Source organism: Halichoeres trimaculatus, unplaced genomic scaffold, assembly GCF_033239565.1.
Source record: "Halichoeres trimaculatus isolate MK-OKI-2021-1 unplaced genomic scaffold, fHalTri1.1 fHalTri1_scaffold_9, whole genome shotgun sequence".
Classification (NCBI taxonomy): Eukaryota; Metazoa; Chordata; class Actinopteri; order Labriformes; family Labridae; genus Halichoeres; species Halichoeres trimaculatus.
The window spans coordinates 17,545,673-17,571,999 of record NW_027437188.1 but is presented as its reverse complement, the minus strand read 5'-3'; the positions used below and the strand labels follow the sequence as shown (position 1 = coordinate 17,571,999).

At 39.3% G+C, this 26,327-nt stretch overlaps 1 protein-coding gene across 1 annotated transcript in view; it reads right to left on the bottom strand.

The window, feature by feature from the left end:
- LOC141797761 (leucine-rich repeat and fibronectin type III domain-containing protein 1-like protein) overlaps positions 1-24,993 on the bottom strand; it is a 429,138-nt gene extending 404,145 nt beyond the window's left edge. Inside the window, exons 1-2 of the mRNA XM_074679444.1 lie at positions 24,675-24,993; positions 24,020-24,127 (exon numbers count right to left, since the gene is read on the bottom strand). The gene's annotated coding sequence lies outside the window, so the exon portion shown is untranslated. The remainder of the gene's footprint in view (positions 1-24,019; positions 24,128-24,674) is intronic.
- Between the last annotated feature and the right edge of the window lie 1,334 nt (positions 24,994-26,327).

Sequence of the window (26,327 nt, the reverse complement as noted above, 5' to 3'; positions counted from 1 at the left end):
GGGTATGGCAGAAGGCCAAGGTTGATGTTTTCTTAATCCATATTTCTTCCCTGCCTTACAAGCCCTATTCCCAGCTCATGCTCATTCTACTTACAGTAAGTCTTTCCCTCTTCCCAGCCACCCCCCCTTCCTGTATCTTTCTTCTCCCACACCACCCTCTCTTTCTACAACTCCTGTTTGCTCTATCTCATTTCATTTTAAGTTGGATCATTTTCTCTGCCTAAGGGGGGTGAGACAAAAAAAGAGAGGAAGGAGACGTCCATAAAGAAGAGGAAGGCAAGACAGAGCACAGCAGCTGAAAATGTAGTCGTTCACACTGAAAATTACAGCTAAATACAGAGAGGGGAACAAGAGAGGAAGATTTGATGCTGTAAGTGAGTGATATTAGAGAAGAAGGCGTGACTTCAGTAAGAAACTTTCCAGTTGCCCCTTATCTCTTCACAGACAATTTTAAAGCTAAGAAAAGTAGGATAGAAGTTCAGGCACAGTGTGGAGTAGTCCAGCATATTAGTGACTAAGTTTGACAGCTTTAATGTGAATATGATAAGTTTTGGTGCATGAAGTGTAGTGATTGCCACAGCTTAACAAGGTGTTATTTTTCTATTCTAAGTACACGCCAGTATCCCTAAATTTAGTCCAACATTTAAGATAAAACTATAATGATCCCTGTAGGAAAACTGGGTCAGTTAGAGCAGCAACAACACAAATTATAACATATTTTCTGAAAGCATTTTCAGTGGTATCCCTGAATACAGTTATGTTCAGGGATACCACTGAAATGAAAGTTAACTTGAGGCACAGGGAGCTTTTTAAAAACATAAAACTTCACATAAACTTAGTGTTACATATTCTGCCACTGAGCACTTTGAACCACAGAAGCGCATTAAATCATACTAAATCAAATTAAACTCCATAAAATGAAAAAATACTCTCTAGTTGAAATAAGATGAAGTAAAAAAATTTTTAATTAGAGATAATAAATTGAATAAAAACTGTGAAAGATTTAAACTAAACTTGCTTATTTATAAATGAGATAAGATTATGAAAAAATTGTTGCTTTCGATGCATTAAATCAGCACTAATTCCCTTTTGGCCACAAAGGTACAACACCAGGAGCTATGACAAAGGAATATCATTTACATAACTCCAAAACGTAGCATTTTTTTTTTACTGGAGCACTCAACAGATACAGAAAACATTTTTTGCAGTTTTAGGTTTTTCAGACTTTTAATTTTTTCTCATTTTGCTTTTCTTCTCATCCTAATTTTGTCTTTACTGAATCCTGTGGAAATTTTGAACAAGTTCACAGCACCTCTGTGATCCCCAGTTTGTTATTAACACTGTTTGTCCGTCGGATCTTTGTTGCAGCGAAAATAAACTCTGGCGAAAGTTCATCCACTTCAAGGTGCATGAGGAAGATAGCAAAGTCAGAAAAGGTCAAAACTTCAGCTGCACTTGTAGAAAGAATAACATCACGGTGAGGTTGAAATGTTAAGGAAAGGGAGGGTTTCAACATGTGTAAAAAAAGTTCACATTTTTTCCTGTTGTGACTATATTTTGTTAGACGTTATCCCTGGAAAAAAATATAAATTAATTTGTCTCATAGCAACAGACTTGAATCTACTTTGACAAACAGTACATATATTTATAGTCCACTTGGTTTGGTTCAGTATGAATCTCTATACTTAGTTTTTAAATCAACCAAGCTGCAGAGCAGAAAGAAAAACAAAAACACTAAGCTAAAGGAAACTTGGTTCTATGGGATGCTGTTCTGCAGGAACAGAGGGTTAGAGTAACAGATCTCTCACTGCATAAAGTCAATTTATCTACAGCATGGTAACTATGTTACTTCTTATCTTTCGGCTCACCATAGTTTAGTCTTGCAGTGTCTTCCTGCTGCCTGGGTTAAAATATTGTGACACCACTGGATGGCACATTTCACCTGCTGATTTCTTTGTTGAGGAGTCAAAAGCTGCAGACACTTTCTGTCAAAAGGTATTAAATGTCTTAAGGTAGTTTGAGTGGGAGCTATGAGCTCATCTCGTAAGAAAGCAAGCCTATTTCATAAGCTGGCTGTGGACTTTTTAGAAGCATTGCTGTTGACCTGTGAATAAAACTCTTTGAAATGTAACTTCTATTCACACTGACGTGCTGATTAATGTGAGTTGTCCAAATCAATAAACTCAAGTAGTCAAAAATGCAATTAATCATGAGTTTTAGTGATGCCAAAAAATGAATCATTGACACCTCAATCACTTAGAGTGCTGTTTTAGTGGAACTAGTACGGCCAAGTGGTTTGGTCAACTGTCTCATGAAGTAAGTCCCTGAGGAGGACACACTTTACCCACTTTCACTCTGTTCCCTGATCTATCCACAAAACTGTCCTCTCAAAAAAAGCATAAATAAGCATAACTCAAAGAAAAAGGTGTTGCTGTAAGTGACGCTGGGGGCTTTGTTTAGCCTAGCTTAGCACAAATGCTGGAGAAGGGGAAAATAGCTGGACTGGCTCATGCTTCATCCAGCTGTGCCAGGATGCTCACTGAATGTTACCCACTGGGCAGCCCCCATTTCATGCCTCGCTCCGAGCCACTAGGCTTGGCTTCCTGCCCACTTAGAGCCTTAGAACAGATCATTTGGGCTCTAGTTAGAAAAAAAAGGAATAACACAACTGGATACTAAAATAGTACTCTTTCCTTGCACTGTCAATGTATAAATCATTAACTCCGTAAAAGTGACTGAACAATATCTAAAAAGTTTGAGATTGTTCAAATTTCAGGAAAGGAAAACAGAACTTAAAACCTCAAATCACACACTGTTGTTTTCACATGCTGGAGTTAATTGGAGCTTTAAATGAGTATTTGGTCCCTGGACGTGGTTAACACGAGTCGCTGAGAAACAGGAAGTGAACATTTTTGATCATGGGAATAACATGAGTTCGGCTCCAGCATCCATGAGTAGATCTGCATGAACAGGAGCCAGACACAGATGTCAGTGCTCTGTCACTTTTCCTGTGTCAGTATATATGCATGTGTGTGTGTGTGTGCGTCTGTGTGTGTGTGTGTAAGCACTCAAAAGCCACATACTTCCTCTCCCTGGCTCCTGATGGTACTCAGCTTGGCATGCCTGGGTAAGCACTGGATTGCTTGGCTGTATGCCTGCGTCTGTCAGCATGCTTGTGTGTGTGTGTGTGTGTGTGTGTGTGTGTGTGTGTGTGTGTGTGTGTGTGTGTGTGTGTGTGTGTGTGTGTGTGTGTGTGTGTGTGTGTGTGTGTGTGTGTGTGTGTGTGTGTGTGTGTGTGTGTGTGTCAGGGAAAGATTGAGTGTTTGATGACAGAAAGAAAAGAAAAGTAAAGTAGAGCAGTAGCATCATAAGATGCTGAGTGAATATTCGTCCCTCCACCTCTGGCCCTCTGCCCCCCTCGGCCTGCGTGTCTTTCATGTGCCTGTTTGCTCACTTGTCCATGTAGCCGCCTTTTTCATTTCAGAGTTTGATCGCCTCTGTTTGTTTGTGTGTCTGGCCATCGCCATTCAGAGGCTGGCATGTTTGCACACCTCTCAACCCGTCTGCCAAACCTCTCTGCCTGTCTGACTGATCGCACATTCTACCTTCCTGTCTCTCTTTTCCAGCATGTTTTGGCCAGTCACAAAACAACACGACCACCTGCATCTGACCTTCATCTCTATATCTTATATGCATGTATGTGTGCTGCTAAAGGCTCTGAAACTTTAACTTAGACATTTCTATCATTTTAGTTATTTGTTTCATGTGAATGAAAATTCAGCCTCATACACTTAACACCACCTGCTAATGTTGTAATCTGTTTCAAATCATGTTAAGCTACAGATGCGCAACATTATCCGCTACTTTCATATTCCTCAGTCTGAGTCCTCTTCATTCTCTTTGTCAATGTCTTTTGTGTGCATCTGCTGCTAAATATCTTTCTCTCTGTCTTTTTGTCAGACTAACTGCTTGTCTGCATATAACTTCTGCTTACCCCGCCAATTTCCTCGTCATTGTCTGCACGGCTTGATTCATGTGTCTTTTCTTCATCATTTCCTTCTCTCTATCTCTCTTACATTCTTTCAGCTCTGCTACCGTATGATATATCATGCTTCCTTCTTAGTCAGGATCATTTTCTCAGCACTGCGACGGTGGAGGCGAGGAGGGAGGACAAAGGTGAAGAAGAGCAGCTGCTAATCAGCGAGCATGGAGGAAGAGGAAGATAGGAAGACATGAGAGGAGAATAGCTGAGTTTTAACTTCTGAAAGTTTTACCTGTTTCTTTTTTTTTTTTCTGGGAGGGAAGGATTGGTGGAGAGACAGGGAGGGCCGGGGAGGAAAAGAGGGACACAGAACGGGGGGAGACTAAGTGGATTAGAATAAAAGACGGAAGGGAAAAGAGGAAGAGAGAAACATCAAAGTCGGTGAGGGAAAATGGTGTCTGGCAAAGGAGAGAGAGGAGGAGAGCTGCAGAATGAGGCTAAAAAAGAACTCAGAGTACTATTACTTATCAAAAAGGCTGACAGCAGGCTTAAGTTAGCTGTCTGACAGCTCTAACTAAAGATCTGAACCCACCATCAGTCCCTGTGGTCTATCAAAAACTCTGAATAGATCAGCATTCATTTGGGCTCTTAAGAATAGGAATGTGCTTGAATTTCATCATTAATTTGATTTTAAGAAACTGTTCTTGCACAAAGCTTGGGTTCATGTGCGTGTCATGAATCACTCTCTACAATCTTTATTTTCAGCACGCATTATGCTTTCAATGCCCCCTATTAGTCATTGCCAGAGACGGGAGTCAGAAAGTGGGTTTGGCATAACAATAACTTAGGAATAAAATAGCCCATGAGGGTGAGTGTTGGCCAAGGTGCAGAAGAATCCTCTCACAGATTTGTCATCTTTTGGCATAGCAACCAAGAAGTTTCTGTAAATCTGGTTACTTAGTCTGTGGCTTGAGGAGCAAATTTCCTTCTAAGAAACACAAACACAAATTCACATGCTATCAAGGTTTCAAGCTAAACTCCTTTGGGGGAAAGTTGCCACACTTTATCACAGAGAAGTATAAAAACTGTGACAAGAGTACAAAAATCTTTGTGCTAAATCCATCCAGCAGCATTTGGATAAAATACATCCAGACTGTAAAAGGGTACCTTTTCCCGATAGACATCAAACCTGTGGAACCTGCTACACTTCCTAGTGATTGCTTTCTCCTACCCCAAGGCAGATGGCATATACAGTAGATGGGTACCTCGGTTGAGATATAGCAAGTTCTCTTATATCACCCTGTAGCTTTTGGCTGTATGCTAACAGTTTTCTTTGAGGCCTACGATTAGCTTGCATAATCCCTGAAGCAAAATTTGTCAAGTCAGTACCTGACAGGTTGTTTGTGTAGGATGATAATCCCCTGTTTACCTGGAATTAGGAAAAAAACGATAAACCTTAAACTCTTCCCCTGATTTCTTTAATGCATGGAGAGTGACAATATTGAATAAGGTGTTCAACTGATTTTGAACTCACTGTTTTGGATGCTAATACAGGTGGACCATGTTGCTATGATTGCAGGGAAATAATCCTATTCATTAACCCCACTGATTTAGAAATAACACAACAGCTCCACAGAAATGGAGCCAATACATCACTGCCTGTTGCAGCAGCTCTCTCTTCTTTGTTCGTTTCTTGTAATTTTTTGTCTCTTTTTCGTCATATTTGTATTTGGAGTGGATCATTACTTTGTATGGTTCATTTGTTGGTGATGGACACCAAACTTTTTGTGGCTTCAGCTATATTTTTACTACTTTTTCTCCTGTGTTTGTCTGGAGATCCTACATGTAACCATGGCTGCATTGTTTACATGTGAATTCAGCTGTTAGCAGCCTGTAGCATGTCAATGCTAACTGGTGTAAAGCTTGATGATTTCCCTTGAGGTGAGGAGGTGAGGACAACGTGCTGGTTCTCGGGTGTGAGCTGGGAGGTGACGACATGGACCTGTCCTTCCATCCATCGTTGTTGGGAACGTGGGATCTATCTCTGGTGGGATGGACGAGCTAGCAGTGCTAGCCCAGCGGCAGAGGGGCAGCAGGAGGGCAGAGTGGCATCGTGCTGTTCACGGACGTGGCTGATGGAGCTGACATCGGACGCCGGCGCCACATTGGAGGAGCTTCGCCTGCTGTGAGCAGACAGGATCCAGGACACAGAGACTGAACAGACTGCTGGGGAGGCTCAGTCCTGGACCCTGTGGAGGTGGAGCCTGGCTGGGCTGGAGAGTGGTGGACGGGCTGTCGTCATCTATTTTCTTATGGACCTTTTTGCACTTTCTATACACTTTCTTACTTTTGTTTTATTGATTGCTGCTGTGACTCCTAAATTTCTCCTCGGGGATAAATAAAGTATTTTCTATTCTATTCTACATTTCAAGCTCCCCCTGGTTACTGGCTATGGTATAGATCAATGTAAAAGCAAGTTTTTATGTTTGAGATACCGCTAACTTTGGCTGTCTGGGGGTAAGGGGTGTAGCATCATGACTGATAGCTTTATTAACAACTCTAACTCTGGCAACATTCATGCAGTGATTAATGTATCACTGTATTTTATCATTTTATCCCTTCTACACAGTTAAATATCAACAGCATTAACTAGGAAATTAATATAGTTGGAAAGGGAACAGAACAACTTCTGCTGTGTATTGTATGTTTAATGACCATCCATCAATGTAGGACAAAAGCACATCGAACTATCATGACACCTTTACATAGCTATCAAAACAATATCACCCTGAGCAACCTTAAAGAGACAGCGCACTTTGTGAATCAAAAGTCCCTTTCACTGTTTAAAAGAATTCACAATGTAAGCACAAGATGAGACTCAAAGACGATATTCTGATACCATAAATTAATTAAACAAAAAATTAAGACAAAAACGTATCCCATCATACATCAGCAGAGAAGAGGCTATGAGAGAGATCCCTTCTGCTTTTGCTTTGACAAAAGGTTAAAAACAATTCAAGGGCACATCACTGCAGTATTTTGGAATCATTTTATAAGAGTTGGTTGAAGCACAGCATCCGTATTTAGAAATAATTTGGAACTTTTTTTCAAGACCAAAGAGGAGTTTCATGAGATGTTTTAAGCTTTCTGGCTATCTGAGATACAGTTTATCTGCAGATTTCATTCAGTCATCTGCTCTCAGTCAAAACCTCATCAGGATTTTCCCGTTTGAAGTGAAGGAAGGTTCTCTCCATACAGTCTTGTTAGAGAAAAGTATAGGAGGCAGTTTGCTGTATAATTCTGACAGAAGCTCTTCCAGGAGTCTGGGTGGCCTGCTAAAGCATGGAAAGTGGCCTGTGGCCTCATTAGCTTGGCAATTATAGGCACCCACGACCTTAGAAGAGGGGTGAATTGTCAATTCCCGTTTCACCTCATCATTAAGTGTTTTATCATGAAGAGAACAATCCCATTTAAACTCTTTGTCTGTTCCTCTGAGGGTGATGTGGGTTTCTTTAAGACCCACATACACTTCAGCGCTTCCACTCCACTCACTGTGATTCAGCATTTCTGCTCATTGGTTTCACCTAACCTTTTCTTCTTCACCAGTGTCTTCTGATTTTACTTTCCTAGAATGTGCAGACTTAAGTAAAACTATGTTTTAATGTTTTTTGCATGTCTTTTTTTCCTTATGTTGTTCCGACACTTGCATAAGTGACAAAAGATTTTCAATCTGCCAGCATTAGTGGCCAAAAGAAACAGTCCCTAATCAACTTTAATGGTCTTTCTGTGCCCAAGTGGCCCATTTGGTTAATGCAGCTCATTAAGAATGAGAGCAGTGCAACTCTGGAGGCAAGTGCTGCCATTTGGTTTGTTTATTCTTGGGCATGTGGCCATCTGTGCCTATAATTCCAACTTGGTCAAACTCTTTACTCCAGAGTGTTTGAAACAGGTCTCTCCTTTTCTTAGCAATTTGTCAAAAATATTGAAGAGCCAAGGCTTTGGATGCCGCAGCCATCCCTTCTTTGGCAAACTGGTTGATCTGTGAGTTTCCAATAACGAGTACCCAGACCACATAGGTTGATTGGTTCCTACCTATACTTGGCAACAGTTTTTAAATCTATGTACACAGGTTCAAGAAAACAAATACACAGAAAAATGATTGGTTTCAGGGGACCAGTACTACTTGGGTTGTGAGCCAAAGGAGCAACTTAAGTTTGTAGTTATGATCCAAACCCTCAGCAAGACTTTGCCAAGTCCAAGTGCCTTTAAGAAACAAGCTCAACGTGACTTGGTCGACTGAAAATGTTCACAGACATTAATTAAAATTCCAACAGTAAAGAAACATAGTTTAAGGGATATCAGCCATGACTTGATTCAGACAGGGTGAAAAGGTTTTAATTCATGCTCAACACACCAGCTTCTCAGCCTTGATAGTCTCTGTCTATTTATCTTCTGCATCATGTTGGTGTACAAGGTATGTGACATTGTCTTCTCTCAACTCAAGCAGAACCTCCAGAGAACAGACACTCCAGGCACCTTGGCTGCTGAAAAGTTCTGGGTTGGATTTACTGTGCCAATATCAGTTTCATTCAGTTTGTTGCCAAGAGCTTTTATCTCCCCCGCTAAAGCTTTGTGGGACTGCTGCAGCTCTGCAAAATACTTTCATCTCTTTTAGGCGTAGACATTCCTGCTTTGCTCCCTCACGGCTCCCTGCTGCCTTCCCTTCCATGAAGGACAAACCATTCTGTCAAACTATTTGAACTGCCTCCTTTAACAGACCACCATTTGACACCACTTTTTGGCTACTTTCTGAGAAAACAGACTGATGGAGGTTTTAGAGCTGGAATAAAGGTTTAAACTAAAGCCAAGTTCATCCCTGTGCAATAATGCCTTAAAGCAGCAGATACATACCATAACGTCTATGGGATAGTCCATATGAGACACCTTCTGAACTGCTGGGTGCTGTTTAACATAGGTGAGAGGTAGTGTAGTGCCAACCAGTCTAACCTGAGGAGTCACCTGTCTCTCTTTCAGCTCTCACACACACTCACACACCTCTGCCCCTCCCTTCTGCTGCACTCTCACTCACAGCCTTTCCTGTTGCCTTCAATGACTTAACACTGAGGGAACAATGAGCATCCACACTAACACATAACAGATAGCAGAGCTGTTTAAGTAAGATGTGATGTTACATAACTTAACAGGTTAAAGTCTTTGTCTATAGCCCCTCAGCAGCAGCAGCAGCAGTTACACAGGAGGAGATCTAATATGAGTTTGCAGTACTCAACAGTTTGCAGGATGTTTTAACAGCAGTTAGGTAGAGTACATGTATTTGACTGAAATGTGCTAATATTTGGTAGACTAAAACTACACTAAGACCAAAAGACTAAAGACTCAACTAAGACTAGATCTTTTATGGCATTTAATCGACTAGAACTAGACTAAGACTAAAGGTTTAAGATGGCTTAAATATGACTACAACTTAATAGTGTGTTATTCAAAAGATTAAGACTCAGGCTAAATCAGAATTTGCTGTCAAAATTAACACAGGTGTTGACCCCAAACTATAACAGCTGACACAGTCAAAATTGTGACATACTTCCGCTGCGATGAGTCAGCTTGCTCTGCAGTACCGGTCTAAAACACATAAGAGCAATAGGGTCTGTGTGGCATTCAAATTGCTTGTTTCCAGACTAACTATATTTTCTGCTCCCTTTTTCACAGACATTTTGAGCATAAAAAAGTTATGTTAAAGTTAAAACATGTTGCCGTATATCATACAGCCACTATTACAAGGATATTTAGGAGATGTCAGATGTAAACCATAGACTGTATAAAACATGGACAACGGAAAATGAAGCACATCAGCTATAGCGGCCATATTGGTAGTGGCAAGGGCTTCGCTAACAGCCATAGGGCGCCTGTCGGTCACGTGACCCTCAGCTGTGCCTCTCATTGGGGAAGCTCATGATCTTAATATCCTCCGAATGGCCGAGTTAGAAAAAAATTCACTTTCCGTACAGTGGGTGCGGATAGAAAAATTAGCGACTCAGACAGGAGACATTTTTTGAACCAGGCTGTAAATAGTTTAATTTTTGCTTTGACAACAGCTTTTTTTTGGCTTGGTGTGTATGTGACTTCCGCTACTACCGGAGCCAGCCTCAAACGAACACTCAAGAAACAGCAGATTTTAGCACTTCAGCATTGTCTCATATTTTTAGACCGGAGGTTGCCGCTTGATGTAAACTCATATACAGCCCATGTTACTTCAACCTGTACTTGCACTTGACGTCCTCTGTGCTCCTGTGCCTCTGACTTGAGCATGAGAAATCGGAGGTTTGGCATGAGTGCGGGTGAAACCATCCAAATGTGTGAGTCTCACAGCGAATGCGTGACAGTTGGCAGCCCTGTTTATAATCATTAACGTTACGTCAGCCTTTAAACGCACGTTGTGGCTAATGGCTAACAATTGTTTGTGTCCTTCGGTTTTCCAAGCTCGGCTTTGTATGGTTCATTTGTTGGCGATGGACACCAAACTTTTTGTGTTGTTTGCTGTTGTTTGCTGTGTTGTTTGGAGGCAAAATACCTCCAAACAACACTTTTACCTTTTTCATTTTTGACCAAACGGCTTGACTTGGCCCGCCTGCAGCAGCACTAGCCATGCTGTTTTGTTATTGAGTGCATCACGGGGAGGGGGAGAGTGCCTGCTCTCGTGTGTGTGTGAGGCGGCAGAGAGAGAGGGACGCAGCATTGGTGGCTCGGCATCAGGGGTGGGGGGGTAGTATTGATACTTTTGAAAGTGAGTATTGTATCCGGATACAACATTTTAGTATCAATACTTTTTTAAGTATCGATACTTTTGACAACCCTAGGTTGAAGACCACCAGAGACAAATTAACAATAATGCAAGGTGCACGAGAAGATGGAGAGAAAAGACAGAAACAAGAGTCTACCAGCTGGGAGGGATAAGAGGGAGAGGAGGCAGATAATCATGTGTTTGACATTTCAGTGTCTGGTGAAAGAGAGGGGATGGGAGAAAAGACGACGAATAGACAGGGGATTAGGAATCTGAAAAGCAAGATAGCTTCTCTTAAGATGCTTTCCTTTCTAAATGCAAGTGAGAGGAAGTGAGAGGAGGGCCTGTGGTCAGAACGAGAGATGAAGAAAGTAGGAAAGAAAGAGATGTGAGAGGGGAAGAGAAAGGGAGAGGGAAAGAAAGAGAGGGCACTCCTACACTCAGCAGTCTGTTGTATCTAAAAACGACCCTCCAGGCTTGCAGGATGGAGTGACGCATGTATGGATACCTTGGATTCACTTGTTTTCTACACACATATATTTATAAACACACACAAAAGTAAAGAGAAAACAGAACACATCCATCTACTTCACTTCACAAAACTAACTTCCAATAACTCCCACAGGACCGTCTATTTAAACACATTTCACTCTGGATATACAAAATGTACAGTTACAAATAAAGGTCAAATCATTTTCTGCTCTTTGAAATATCGTGCTTTACTTTTATTGCTGTTTTTATGAAATGTTTGTTTCTATTTCTGTTCCTGTTTCACAAATACACTGTCAAAGAAGAAAGCATAGCATATCCACTTATCAGATTTCATTAGGACTGTCAGAAATGTTGTTTAATCTTTTCTATAATCTTGTTGTTGGGACGAAGCCATGAAGAGTTGCATGAAAGCCAAGATGTGGCACAATGAGGCTGCACGCCGAGCCAAGAGAATCCAGATCATCATGTTCCCAAAAACTAAAGGCCCTTTTTAGACTCTGTGAACTAGATGTGGATTAGTAAAGTGAGGGTTTGGTATTTGTTCTTTTTGTCTGCCTCACAGTCAATGCCTGAACGTCTTCCCTGTGCTGTTTTAACTTAGAGATATATGCTACAGATGTGACAAGTGAATGACAGGTGAAAGAGGTTTGTTTTTTTCAAGAGGGGGCTCAGAAAAAGATCAAATGTTTTCTCATACAGCATGCAGGTCTGTCTGTTGTGGGTCTTGAAACTCATACATGGAAGAGTGTAAGGAACAGACTACAAGCAGGGGTGGTCAATCTGTCTGATTTACCGATCTGATGTGATTACCAACGGATTATTGATCATCAACCAATTTTGATTCTCAATGATTTTCCATTTGACAGAAACCCTAAATTACTGCACTATTGCAAAAGAAGTCAGTTGTTGAATTACATTTATTTATCCGAGAAACAACTCAAAGCACTTTCTGTGTAGTGTACTTGTAACTTCAGATTTTTTTTTTCTTTTCACTTGAAACAAATGTTCACACTTGCAAATTAATGTCCACATTTGGAGGGTTTTTTTCAAGGGAAAAACTTATTGTAGCTTTACCAGCGTCTGTACTGTAGAACACAGAAATTAACTAGGGGATCTAAATGCAACTCAGATGAGACGCCACATGATTACAAATGTAAATATCACATACTAAATGACTGCCTCATGTTTGTCATTGAAATGTTTATTTTAACTCAAACTGGATTAAAACTTCACCTGACTTGAAACATCAAAACTAGAAAGTGAAGGAATCAATCCAGACAAACATAGTTGCCAAACTAATCACATCACGTTTGAATCACTTCACATGTTGTCACAGACTATGCTGTACAGCTCCAGTGAGGCAGGAGGAGAAACCAAATATCTGAATGGCAGGACACACTGTGTGCGTTCTTTAAATAATACAATTCACAGTTGGGTTTCAGTAGGCCTGTCACGATAACAAATTTTGCTAGACGATAATTTTTCAAAATATTATTGCCGATAAACGATCTTATTGTCAATCTTATTTTGATTTTTTTTTCCATTTTTTCATTGATGTAATTATGATAAATGGGATAATAAAGTGAGTACACCATATCAAAAGCAAGAAACTTTAATTTCTTAAGAGTATTTAACTGTAATTAAAAGGTCAGGATCTTTTTAAAAAAATAAATTAAACAAAAAATATAATTTAATAAACAAGAAAGAGAAAAAAAATTAAAATGAAATGGACTCTCTTTTAGAAAAAAATACATGTCAATGAAAATAATTAATACTAATCAAAAACAATAAAACATTGACCCTGTCTCTAAAGAAAAAACAAAACTCAAAAAAAAAAACAAAAAAAAAACTACAGCCTAAATAAAAAGGAGTTTATATAGTTCCTAAATTGTTTGTAACATGTACTTTTTCCCAGTCAATCCATACTGTCTGTCAAACATTTTTAACATTTCTGGCTTTCAACCATATTGAAGGGCTGCATTTCTTTGGCAATGTAGCTGTCAGAACGAGAGATGAAGAAAGTAGGAAAGAATAAGTCACTGGCTAATCACAACCAATTTCCTACACCTTGGAGAAGAAGAACTAGTCAAGAGCCAGGCAGACTTTGAGAAGCATGCACAATCACACAATTATCAGTAACTATAGGCACTTCTTTGACAGGTGACACAAATTATCACCCACAGGAGAACAGAAACTGCCGTTCAAGTGGAAAAATTATATACTGAATAAAAAGCTGTGCTATGATAATTTCTTGCCCCCTACAGAGTCTTCTAACTGAGTTCCCCTATATACACAGGCAAAGTGTTTCTCCCTTACATAAAACATCAACTCACTCTCAACATGCCAGTCTTCTCAATCCATTTTTCAACAATAGTACTGTGAGACACTTTTCTGTTATATGTAGTACATGTACCTTGGTTTACCTTTGCAGCATTGCTGTAAACTTTGTACTCTGAATAACTGTCTGATAGAGGATTTACACATCAAACCATAATGTTACCACTAAAATGTGTTAGGTGGTATGTCTTCAGATTTTACCCGAAGCATACAGAAAATTCAGCTTTACTTCAAACACTTCTTTTAATATTAAAAAAAACTCACAATTCAATATTCATCCTTTTAGCATTGAAAGAGGTGTAATCCAGTGACTCATGGAAAGCCTAAATAAACACTTCTCAAAGAGAACACCCACACCCATTAAGCTGTGCTCAGATCATTGTTATTCTCATATTCACAATAGCTGATATTTACAAAAGTTTCCAACAGGTATCATTATATTTATTAATCCCCTAATCATACTTGTAAACTGACTTCAAAGCAACACAGCTATAAGACCCAATGATTCATAGTCACAATAATATCAACCACTTGGGATAGCTGTCTCCTCCGAAAACATTACCATCTCATATGGGTTACAAGTTAGACCAGTGGGGTAGCCAGAAATTAACCTGCAGCATGAACCAAAAAGAAGTGAACAGGCCACACAATTATTTCCATAAATAGCTCAACAGCATTTAGCATTACAGTAGGTCTATAGAATCCCTCTCTGTATGTCCTGAAACAAAGACAGACTAAGTGAATTACAGATGAATTAAAAAGAAAAAAACAGCTTGTTTGGCTGGGTCTAGGGAAGAAGTGTGAAGAAGGCAAAAAGATTTGCAGCTGAGTAAGACATGATAGTAGTCTTCAAATGGCAAAGAGTCTTGAGTCCCTGGTGTTCATGTCTGAGTCACTTAAACAGAATCCAAATCTGAGCTGAATTCCTGTCACCTAATTACCTGGGATTTTATTAGGAGGACCTGGAGCTGTTTCACAGCAAACTGTTCACAGTGTGAGCCTCAACCGAATACGTCAAACCTTTTGGATGTGTTGAACAACAAACTTCTATTAATAATATGCGATTCTGGTCAATTCTGTTAAATTATCAACAGTAAAATGACTGCGTCATGAGTTATATAATGCACTTCTTACACGCCAAACAAAGTTTATCTAACCAAGCATCTTTGGCCCAGACAGCTGAGTCACTTTGGAGGTTAGCATTACTTGTAGCATGCTAACTGTAAGATAGTCGACAGACCAAGTAGCATACAAATCTCTCTTACTAACAGGATGTGTCCTAGAAACATCAAAAATAAGTACTTCTGCCCATCTCTAAAGCACTGTCACAATCAAAGCATTTTAAAAAAGAACTAGTGACGCAAATTTTTCAGATACTTGATTCACAAAAGCCAACTTAAATACATGTCCTGCCCTGATTGCATACTAAAAAACTTAGTATCACAACGTACAGGCTTCCCTGCTGAGATTTTGCAACACTTTTGAACTATCCTGATACAATATCTTACAAACTGAAATCAAGCAAAACTCTGGACTGAAAACATCTTCTGAAACTCCACAGGGACAACACACTTCCACTTTGTCATTCAACATTGGCTGTAGCTCATAAAGTCAAGGTCCCCACTCAAATAAATAAATAAAGTAATAAAATTAGAGCACATTAAATTGCTAATAGTGCAGTGTTACAGTAAAAGTCTGACTGATTCTCTTTACTTTAAGCAGTGCTGGCTCTGGATTAACTCTGAATCATACAAGGGTAAAGGTGTAAATGTTAAAAAAAAAACTACAACTACCTGAACTTTTTGATCGAGCTGTATACTCTACCCAGCACAAACAACAGGATTTCAATTACAAGTGTGAACACTGAGACACTTCACACTTTATATCCCCTCAGTCACTTTTTATCTTGTCACTCTCAGTGTGTCTCTTACAGAAATCACAAACTGTTGGAGACATCTTTCTTGCACCTGCTCCAAAACTATCAAACTCACAGCAGACAAATGTTCTCTATAAAAATGGACAGGGCACACAGGGCTGCACAGGTCAATTTCAGTCACCTGTGGTGAAGTATTCACTCCCATTTTAAGAGGATTTTCACCCTTTAACTTTTAAGTCCCCTCATGCTTTAATATTTGTGTTCACATTCTGGTTAATCTAAAAATAAAGTGTGAATTATGGTGTAGTGCAGCAGGTGAGTGCTTCTGTAAGTGCTATCATACAGTCATTTCTACCTGGATCCTGTCATTTAGCCAGCGGTGACATTTCGCCAGCATGAAGTAGGGTCAGATTACTTCATGCTTCACAGACGCTGGAGTCTCCTGGCAGCACTTTAGACTCTTAACCTCAACCACACAGAGTGAAAGGACAGTCCAGAGTGCTCCTTGGTGATGTAAAAATTTGGATTGGACTCTATCAGGTATCCACAAGGGGATATGAGAAATGCAAGTTCAACGCACATATGTAAAGAATGTTTGAAAGCATTCACCTTATCCTTGATCTCTTAAAGGCTACTACCACTTAATGTCAAATATGAAATGCATTAAGCCCAACTAGGTGTCAGTTACCTTAAAGTCGTGGACGAAACGGGGAGGCTAAAACTGAACCAAACAGAAAGACTTAGCTTGAGGAGATGCTCCGAAGTCTGCTTTCTTCATTGAACCCCTTTGGTTTAACTAAACTGGTTTACAGACGAGTTTCAAAAGCACAGAACAATTCATTTTCCGCTGACAAAAAGTTGACTGTTTTATCATTTACAATGTTATGAGCTAACTAGTCATGGTGCTGTCTCTAGATCAATATTTAACAAAGCTCACAAGAGTTAAAAACAGTTAAATACTAAAGGATTGCACTCACTGTTGTCACTGACATATTGTCTCTTTGCTTTTCAGTATCTTTCTTTAACTGAACCACAGTCGAGTTTTTGCAATATTGAAACAAATATTGTATCAATATCTATTATTCTAAACTTATGTCAACATGATAGCGCAATCAAAAAACAGTCAAAAGAAGCAAGTTAAATGATAAATAGAAAGTTGTGCAGACTTTTCACAGGTGTCCAGACACCCTGCAGCCAATCAGAATAAGGTGTGTTATCTCCATGAACAACAGGACATTGAGAATGTAGTTGCACTTTTCAAAGAAAGGTCACCATTGACTTTTGGTGTACAGAAGCAGTGTATTTTGTAGACCTTCTGAACTGGGTAATATACTTTATAGGTGTTCTGAGTATTGTTCCCAGACTGTCTCCATCAGTGGCTGTAAGTCTGAGCAACAGAGGTTATCACAGTGAGATTTAGAGGGAGGCAGAGGTAGGGAATCAGATGAGGAGCAATCCGTGTCAGCACAGGAGCAGTTATAAGTCTCTGCTCTGTGTGTGTGTGTGTGTGTGCGTGTGTGTGTGTGTGTGTGTGTGTGTGTGTGTGTGTGTGTGTGCTTGCGCTCTAAAGTAATAAGCTTGTTGGTGCCTCCAGTTCATTTATCTGCCTCCATTCAGAGTGACCTTCAGTTCCACGGCCTGTATTCCCCAGGGCTCTTATCATTTCAGCCATAATCAACAAATGTTGATGTTTTCTGAAAAAAGGTTCAACTCATTTTGGGACACTTTTTTAATTCCCACCTTGCACAAAATTTACAGATGATAGATGATGTGTAGATGGGAGAAATGAATCAACCTTTGGTACTTTCCATCTTTGTAACTGAGATAAAAAATGTTTAACAGAGCTTGCAACTTTGCACTGATGAATGGCCTGCCAGATGTAATAATATATTGGTTATGAGATGTGATTTTGAGAACTGCTCAGGGCTCATGAGTAGTTATTCTGGGAATTTAGATTATAAGCCACAGTTTGAAAGACAGGTTGTTGGCACAGATCGTTGTTTAAAACTACAGAAACTGCACAAGTTTTAAATGAGGAGCTCCCACCATCTTCACAAGGCACTCATTTTTCACTGATGTCAAGCCAAGGCTGGGAAGCCTAATTACCAAAATAAAGTTTAACTGCTGTGTTCCAGAAAATAAGTCATGAGTGTTGAATATCTAACAGACATGATTATTTACTGATACATAAGCAAATACAAAAAAAATACACAAAACTTTTAAACTGGTGATAAGATGGGAGAAAGACCACTGGAAACTTCCACTTTGTATATCACCTGGCTTTATCCAACTATTCCTTTTGAAAATCATAAGCGCTAAATTAAATGGTCTTATCTAAGCTTGAACCTTTAAATCAAACAGACAAGCAACCAGCAACAGCCTCTCAAGCACATTATTAGGAGGCTGTAATGTAACTTCAAGGAAACGTTTTAAAGGCATAACAAAAGCCAAGACGCTCTGAGACAGTTTCAGTAAGTGAAGAAAAAACAAAAAAGAAAAATAAAAGATTAAAAGCGCAACATTTCCCCAAAATGGAGCCATAACTTTTACAGCTGGTGACTGACTACAGTAAAGTCTGAAAGTCTCACGTTTTACTGAGTTAAAATGCTGATTAATATGAAAGTGTTCATTGCTTCAACCCAACAATTATCTCTGACAAGAAAGATTTACTAGCCAGATTGCCTCCCTACCAACTTTGTCTTTAAAGGGATAGTTCAGTTTTTTTGAAGTGGGGTTGTATGAGCTCCATGTGACCACTAAGGACATATGATACAGTAGGAAGGTGTCTCCTCTCCCTCAGTAAGACACAGACTGTAATCGATGGTGACGAGGAAATAGGCGCTAACAGGGAGAGACCGTACCAAATTCAAAGGCTATTTGTCTTGTCACGTCCAGTGTCCGCGGATGTTTCCTCTGTATTCCTTTCAGTCGCCATCTGTAGCAGCTCTTCTTCTGTGTACTCCGGTTCATACAGGTATCCTTTTGGTTCCAAAGTGAATGTAACTTTATCGTCGCTGCCATAGTCACTCATTTTGAATTTCCTACGCTGCCTCACAATCCTTTAAGTACAAACAAAAGAATTACGATACTTGATCAAACTTACACAAGGCTACAACTGGGGCCCGAAGCATAGCTTGTTTACATTCCCTACAGCTGAAAGGAGGAGGGACGGAGCGCACTAGCGCTGCGCGGAAGGACACATGACCAGTTAGTTAGGTCCGGATAAATGTTTATATTTCCGAAGACTTAATGCACTTAAAAAATATTTTATCTAGCGCACTCTTAAACTGTGGTATTACTTTTTGATATTAGTTCTTGTAGGCGGAGAAAATAGCCTTTGAATTTGGTACAGTCTCTCCCTGTTAGCGTCTATTTCCTCATCACCATCGATTACAGTCTGTGTCTTACTGAGGGAGAGGAGACAACTTTCTACTGTATCTAATGTCCTTAGTGGTCACATAGAGCTCATACAACCCCACTTCAAAAAAACTGAACTATCACTAAGTTATGTCACCAGCGTATTATGTCAGGACTCATTGAGAGTGTATTTTGGTGTTACTTTTTTTCAATGTGAGATATGAGATATACAGTCAAAAACACAAAGCCAAGTGTACAGGGTGTATAGGAAATATGTATACATGACAAAAATATGATTCCCCATTACACAGGGACTATAGCAGACTAGTACTGAATATGATCTTTAAAAAGTAGTTTGATATGAATTACATTTTTTGGTTTTAAAGAATACTTTACCACAAGTGAGTAAAATGAACAAGTTGCAAAAGAAATGTAAATAAAAAATGCTTTAAGTACCTAAAGTGATGGTGATCATTCATTTACACACTCAGGCCTCTGCTGACTCATTACAAGTGAAACATTGGTGTTTGTGCCTCTTCAGGGAGTGCGGGAGATAGAAACAACTGCTGGAATTAATTCTGCACAAAGCATACTGCCAACAGGTGACAACAAAGGCCCACAGCTTGCAAATATGACTAGAATCAAGCAGTGGGACCTCGTATTTAAAACATCCTCCATTCACATGTGTAGATTCCTGTATGGTTTATACTGAGAGATCAGGGAAATCAAGCTATGAGCTCACTTTTGAAAAACAGCTGATGCAAGCTTTTAACTGCTGCCTTGTTAACATTAAACTGACTACAATCTCAAATTGTTTCTAATTTCCTGTGTGCATAAGTAAACAGTTAAATTAGCTTTTTTGGAACTTTGAAGAGTTCAGTAACAGCCATTGGGATTGGCTCAATGCTAACATTTTAGATTTTTGATCATGGATTCCAGGTTGTTTAATTTTTTGGTTTAGTATTAATTTATTTCCACCCTGTAATAGCCTGAAGCATGCTTGTTTTGAAGCCTCAGTTTGCAGGTCTTTTTTCTTTTGCAGATGTTTTTTGTGCTGCTTGCTTTGACTTGTTTGAGTACTTGAGCACGTTTGGTGCCAGTGTACTCCTCTATTTCATTTGTCAGGCAGCCACATGCACTCAGTCCTGTCAAGCTCTTGAACTGAGGTCATTTCAGCATCACTAAGAGATTTGCTGTGACTGTAACAATCTCTTGTGCTGCTTTGCCCATCAACAAGAAATATGGTGACGCCATATTTCATGGCTGCTTGACAGATGACTCAAGTCCATTGGCCCAATAAGATGCTTTCAAATCCTCCAGGAATTATTTATTCTGTGGTAGGACAGAGTTCCATAAGCCGGCATTCAACTCCTAAAGGTTAAACTGTGATTACAGAAGGGCTTTGTGCTCAGGGCAGAAGCTACACAGACAGACAGACAGAAACACCCAAAGTACAAGACTCTGTAATGGTCTTTCAGACTTTGATAGCCTGTTTCTTCAGAAAGATGTCTTGCTAATAATAGCAGCATGGTAACAGATAAAAGGCAGCAAAGGGCAGACACAACAATCTAGTGGATGAAAGATACAGTTCATCTTTTGAAGCTCTGTATTTATGGTGCTATACAATCCAAAGCTGGGAAACAAGCTTGTTTTCTTACAATGCAACAAATCAGATATGGGCTATAGGAGGTGAATCGAGTACACAAGCTGCAACCTCAAGAATACACACATCAGTCCCAAAGCAACTCAGTGGAAGATGTAACAAAGTGTTGTGAATGTTTCATGGTAATAGGCTTACAGAAGACTCCTTACCAAATGGCAGCTGTGCCTTGCAAACTTTTTGAAATAATAAGTGAGCCAATAAGCCAGTATAGTTAAACAACCAAGGCTTAGAATGCTGAAACACAGATTTTATGAATTATTAATAATGATAATGAAACATCTACTGTGAACTATTGAACTCTAGCTTGAAAAAAGACACTTTAATTTATTTATGCATCACCAGTTATTCCTAAATACACTCATTTAAAAGAGTAAGGGAAGGAACAGCTTTAGTGCATTCAGAAGTTATCAAGTGGTTCATGAAACATCTCTCACATCTGACACTCATACATGCTGTGCATTCTAATGGAAAGTAATTAGCATTAGGACAAAAGGCAGGGGCATAAGATGACAGACTTCCACTCATCCTCAGCGTGGGTTCTGTTGGCACTAACTTTGGGATAAATCTGTGAAACACCCGTTGAATATAACTGGTACAGATCAAACCAGTGGTTGATTTACTCACTGCAACAGCACTCTTATAAGCACTACTTTGTGCTGTGTTGCATAACTTGTATTCAACTGAAAAAGTATAAAAAGCGAAGCCAATGCAGATGTGTCTAAACCCTGCATTGTTTTTGATAGCCACGAGGGAAAAACTACACTGGTTTCAAAAGGTTTCTAAAACAACTTTGTTTCTTCTACAACCCCGAGAGCAGTCACCACATTAGGGCTGCAGCTATCGAAGATTTTATTATTCGAGTATTCTACTGAAAATCCCATCGATTAATCGAGTAATCGGATAAAATACATTTTTGTTTAGTTAAAGAGCAATTATTTTTCAAATGAAAATTTTCATCTTTAAGAAACTGAATTTTCTGATACAGCATGTCAATAAGAGCACTTGCTTTGGTAGCTCCAAAATTTGTAAACACACTTTGACACATTTTTTGTGCCTTGGACATCTCATCAAATGTTGCGGACCCAAATGGCACCCGTTTCGTAGAATGACCCATTAGTCTCCAAACTCCAGAAAAGAAGCTAGATTTGTTGCTAGTTGCTATTTTGTATAAGAGGTAGCTTGAGGGGTCTGAAAACTCTCTTAATATGTCCTCAGCACTATTTGAAATACCACTCTTTGATCTTTTTAAAAATTCAACGATTGCTCGAGGCGAAGAAAATTACTCAAGTATTTTTTGCAATCGAGTACCTCGAATCATTCGAGGAATCGTTTCAGCTCTAATCTACATGTCATCTTTGGATTTTAATGAACTTTTACAGTCTGACGTGTTGACCTCTCTTGTACTTCCCCTCCCAATGGCTTAATTGATAGCTGCACAGTTTTTTTTCTTGAAGTCCAAGTCAGGCTGGGGTAAGAGGAAAGACTGAGGGTGGTGGAGGAGGACGCTGACAAAGTAAGATAGAGGGATCACTACTGACAGAAATCGACGCTGAGAAAAGAGATTGAATGAGGTGAAAAACAGAGAAAGATGAAGACAGAGGTGAGATCATGAGTGAGTGATTTCATTGTGAGATTAAGAAAACTTTTTAAATTCACTGATTATTCAGGTTGTACTTTTACTTCCATTCAATCATCAGTAAATCCAGCGGTATGGGCATCTACAGGAGTGTCTAAAGGGATATGAATGGTTTGAGCTTTTAAATACTGCATTCCACTAGCTGATGAATCCAAGTGCTACCCTGCTCGCCCCAGAAGCAGCTGCTGCAGCAGGATTTCATTGGTTGATGCCTAAATGTCAACCTGGGGTTTTAAATCAGTTAATAGATATGCTCTTTGGACAATGGACAGCAACATTCTGGTCCCTATAGTCATGCAAGATGTGCTTCATTTAAAGCACCAGGAGGAACTGTATTTAACATAAGTGGTTTAGCATTTTCTCTTCATATATTTTTTATTCCAGTTCCATAAGGCTGTGGGACTCACCAGGGACAGGCTGAAGAACTAATGGTCATAATCACAGCAGCAGGAGCCATTTTACCTTACTTCTACCCGCCAATGCTTCAAAAAATAGATCCAACATCCCTGACACAGTCCCTCATCAGACCCATTTATCTCCAGTGCCTGTTCCTTTTCAGACCCCACAGCTCCACCTGGATGCACAGCTCTTCACTTTTGAACACTCGTGCTAGCAAAGATTACCTTGAGACATCATCACAGTTATATTTTTAGAAAACATCTCCAGAGGCATAGAAGACATTAAGCAGCTCTCAGCAATACACTTAGTGTCATGTAAACTTTTAAATCAATTTATCATGACTGGAGTGTTTTTCATGAATGTAGCCCAAAGCCTGCCTTTGGGGAGTAAGCTAGCTTGATTTAGCTAAGCTATCTAAAAAAAACACTACAGTTTCAGCTGTCAGCTTTCTTTCATTTGTTTTTCAGGCATAAAACGTTAAGCTTTAAAGCGCGCTCACAGGTCAAGTGAAAAGCATGCATGCAATGTCAATGACAGGAGAAGACGAGCGCTCTATTTTTAATAAAACAAAGGAAGAGATGGCTGCTAAGAACCCAGCAAGTATTGACCCCAAAAAATAACATAGATGTTGAGCATTTCATATGGAAATAGTTCTTAGGTCATTAGCAAAGGAGCTGTGGAGATATTGTACATCCTCTTGTTCATTATTAAAAATAGGGATGGGAACCTTTCACATTTGAAATTATATGGTACCCATGCCTGGTACCTGGCAATTGGTATCGGTACTCAACAGTACAGTACCAATTTTCAGTACTTTTGTGTGTTTATATGGTAGAAAATATACATTTGTTTAACAATAAATTCCCAGTTTTTTCAATTTAGCATATCTATTCTTCAGTATATAAACTTGCAATATTGTGTTAATGCCCAGCATTGAAAATCACCTACTCCTTCACTCTCTCACAATCACATGAATTTGTTTAGGTACCTAAACATGGTACCTTTTTATTTCAAGTATTTTATTTCAAAAATGGAATTCAGTCGGTATCAATAAAAGTACATAATTCGGTACCCATCCCAAATTACATACATCAATTTGGTCTTCCCTGCCATCCCAGGTACCAGGGGCAGCCACACATTCAAATCTAAAAGCAAGTCTGCCTTGTATAAATATACACGTGGCCTACCCACAGATTGCTCGGAAACTCAAATAAAAGCTCATATGAATACTTTTTATAGCCATCAAACACAGTTTAAACACTGAGCTATCAAAACAGCTGGTAGTATAAAAACACAGCATCAGCATGAACAAAAACTAACACCAACCAGTGGGTCAGCCATATCACAAAAACAAAACATCTCCCTCTGATAAATCTGCACCTGCTAGAGTCGAATAATCTCTTTTTATGGTCCTCTAGAAATTAGCTGATGTACAGATCTTAGGATGTTATTATTTTTATTATTATTAGAATTACTATTACCTTTATTGTGATTCCAAGTTTGTGCACGCGTATCCTCTGCGTTGTGTTCGGGGTTACATCCACCACTCAGGAATCGGTACATGGGTTCTGGTTATTTTCTTGGCCATTCTGTATTCAAAGACAAAAAAATCCAGGAGTTCAGTGTGTATCTCATCTGCAGCACACACCTCTCCTGATCATGCTAGTAACAGCTTTTTTGTGTTTGTTTTTCGTTATGTTCATATTTTAGCCCAGGGGTTTGCAAACTTTATTTTCATAGGAGCCATTTTGCCTCAGTTCACCTGGATTTGCAAAAATGTCCAACTTTTGAAAGAATACTTATAAGTCATATAAATAACGAGGAGCCACAACAAAACATTCACAGGTTACAGACCCTTGCTCAAACCTTTAAATCAATCATGACACAAAAATTATCAATAGTTAAGATTTTTTAAGGAGAAAATACCTATGAAATACACAGCCATAACTGCAGGTTTATAATTTGAAGTCAAAATTCTATATCATTTTTACTATTCAAACATTAAAGTAACACTTTAATTACTAGTGTATTTGTCTGCAAAAGCCCACTTTAGCAGCTCTAAATACAACCACAATGCAGCTACCTCAACACGAAATTTTAACATAGTTCTTAAAACACATAAAACTGTTTCCATACCTGTATTCATAGCCAAATAAAAATACAAAAATGCAGGAGCTCAGTGTGTTACTCGTCTGCAGCACATCTCCATGACAAAAAAGCACGTTTGAGTCAATGGGAGTCTCCCGCCTAGCATAAAAGCTGCTGCATCCCATTAACATGAGCAAACGAAACTCGGTACAACTTCAGTTAGCAACTTCATAAAAATTATAAAACTAGCACAGAATAAACCGAACTTTACACAAAACTTCACGCAACAGGTTTTAGGCATGTAAATCGTCAACTTTTAGAAACGTTTATCGGCGGAACGTGTCTGAATCTTCACCCAACTCTAATCACGCAGGTTGGTAACAGCTGTGAACGGCGCGCGCACCGCGCGTGCATGCAACTCACTCATGTACTGACGTCACAGCACACACCGAGTCTCTGCAGGCAGGTGAGAAGAAAATAATAACCTGAAAAGTAAGATAAAACCAGAAATGAGTGGTTTTAATTAAAACTGCAGCTTTATCATCTGATACACACACACACACACACACACACACACACACACACACACACACACACACACACACACACACATGCAAAGCTTTTACTTTCAGAGAAATACTCTGTTGCGCTACAAGCATGTCCCTTTTTGAGCAGGAGCCTTAAGGGCTCAGGGAAGAAGTGGTTAACTGAAGGAGGGTCATCAGGTCCCCATGAAAAAACAAAAAACAAAAACAAACAAAAACATTTTTCTAACATTTGATACTTGCGTCCTTGCAAGACAGACAAGCAAAGCATTTACTTTCTGGTCTGAAGTGTTTACAACAAGCTTCTTGTTGAAGAACCACATTGGAGGCTGTTTGAAGAGCTTTTTTTCACTGTATCTACTGAAAACACAGTAATCTATTTGAAGACTCACCGAGGAAAACACTGTTTAAACCCTTCTGACTCATCACCAGAATAACTGGTTAAAATTGATTCAAGGAGCAAAATGCCTTGCAAATACAGGCTTTTTACTATTTGTGTATTCTATTGAATAGCTTGGCATGATTTCCAATCATGTTTACCAATAAAAATTTATCACCCAGTTTTCTTACTCATCTTTGGGCTGTGTGAGATGCTTGATTCTGATTGATCAAAACTTGACGACCCTTTGAACACTTGAGGTCTTACAAATCATCCCCTTCACCTGTTCATATTGCTCCTAAAAAAGCAGATGGTTGGCAGAGGCTACGTTAGATATGACAGAGATTTTGAGCTTTCTTTTTAACATCTATAAGGTGCCCATCAGTTATGTGAGCCAGCTACGCCTCTGATTGGATGAACTTGTGACCCTAATACCTCCTTAACTGCTGAATTAGAAAATTTACCCCCTAAACAGTGTGTGCCGATAGTGAAATCAACGTTTTTTGAACCAGGCTATAAATAGGAATTTTAATGACGAGTCTGTTTTTTGAGGCTTGGTGTGTATGTGGGTTTCTGTTTTTTTCTGCAGCCAGCCTCAAGCAAATTCCAGATGAACAGCAACTTTCAGCAATTCTCTGTTTTCTCCACATTGGTATACACTGTGGCTAAAATGCTAGTTTCTGTTAGCATGAGTTCTGCAGGCTAAACAACATGGATATTTTCATACTGTAATTGAAACAGCAGTAGTGCAGGTGAGTGCAACTTTGGGTTATCGGT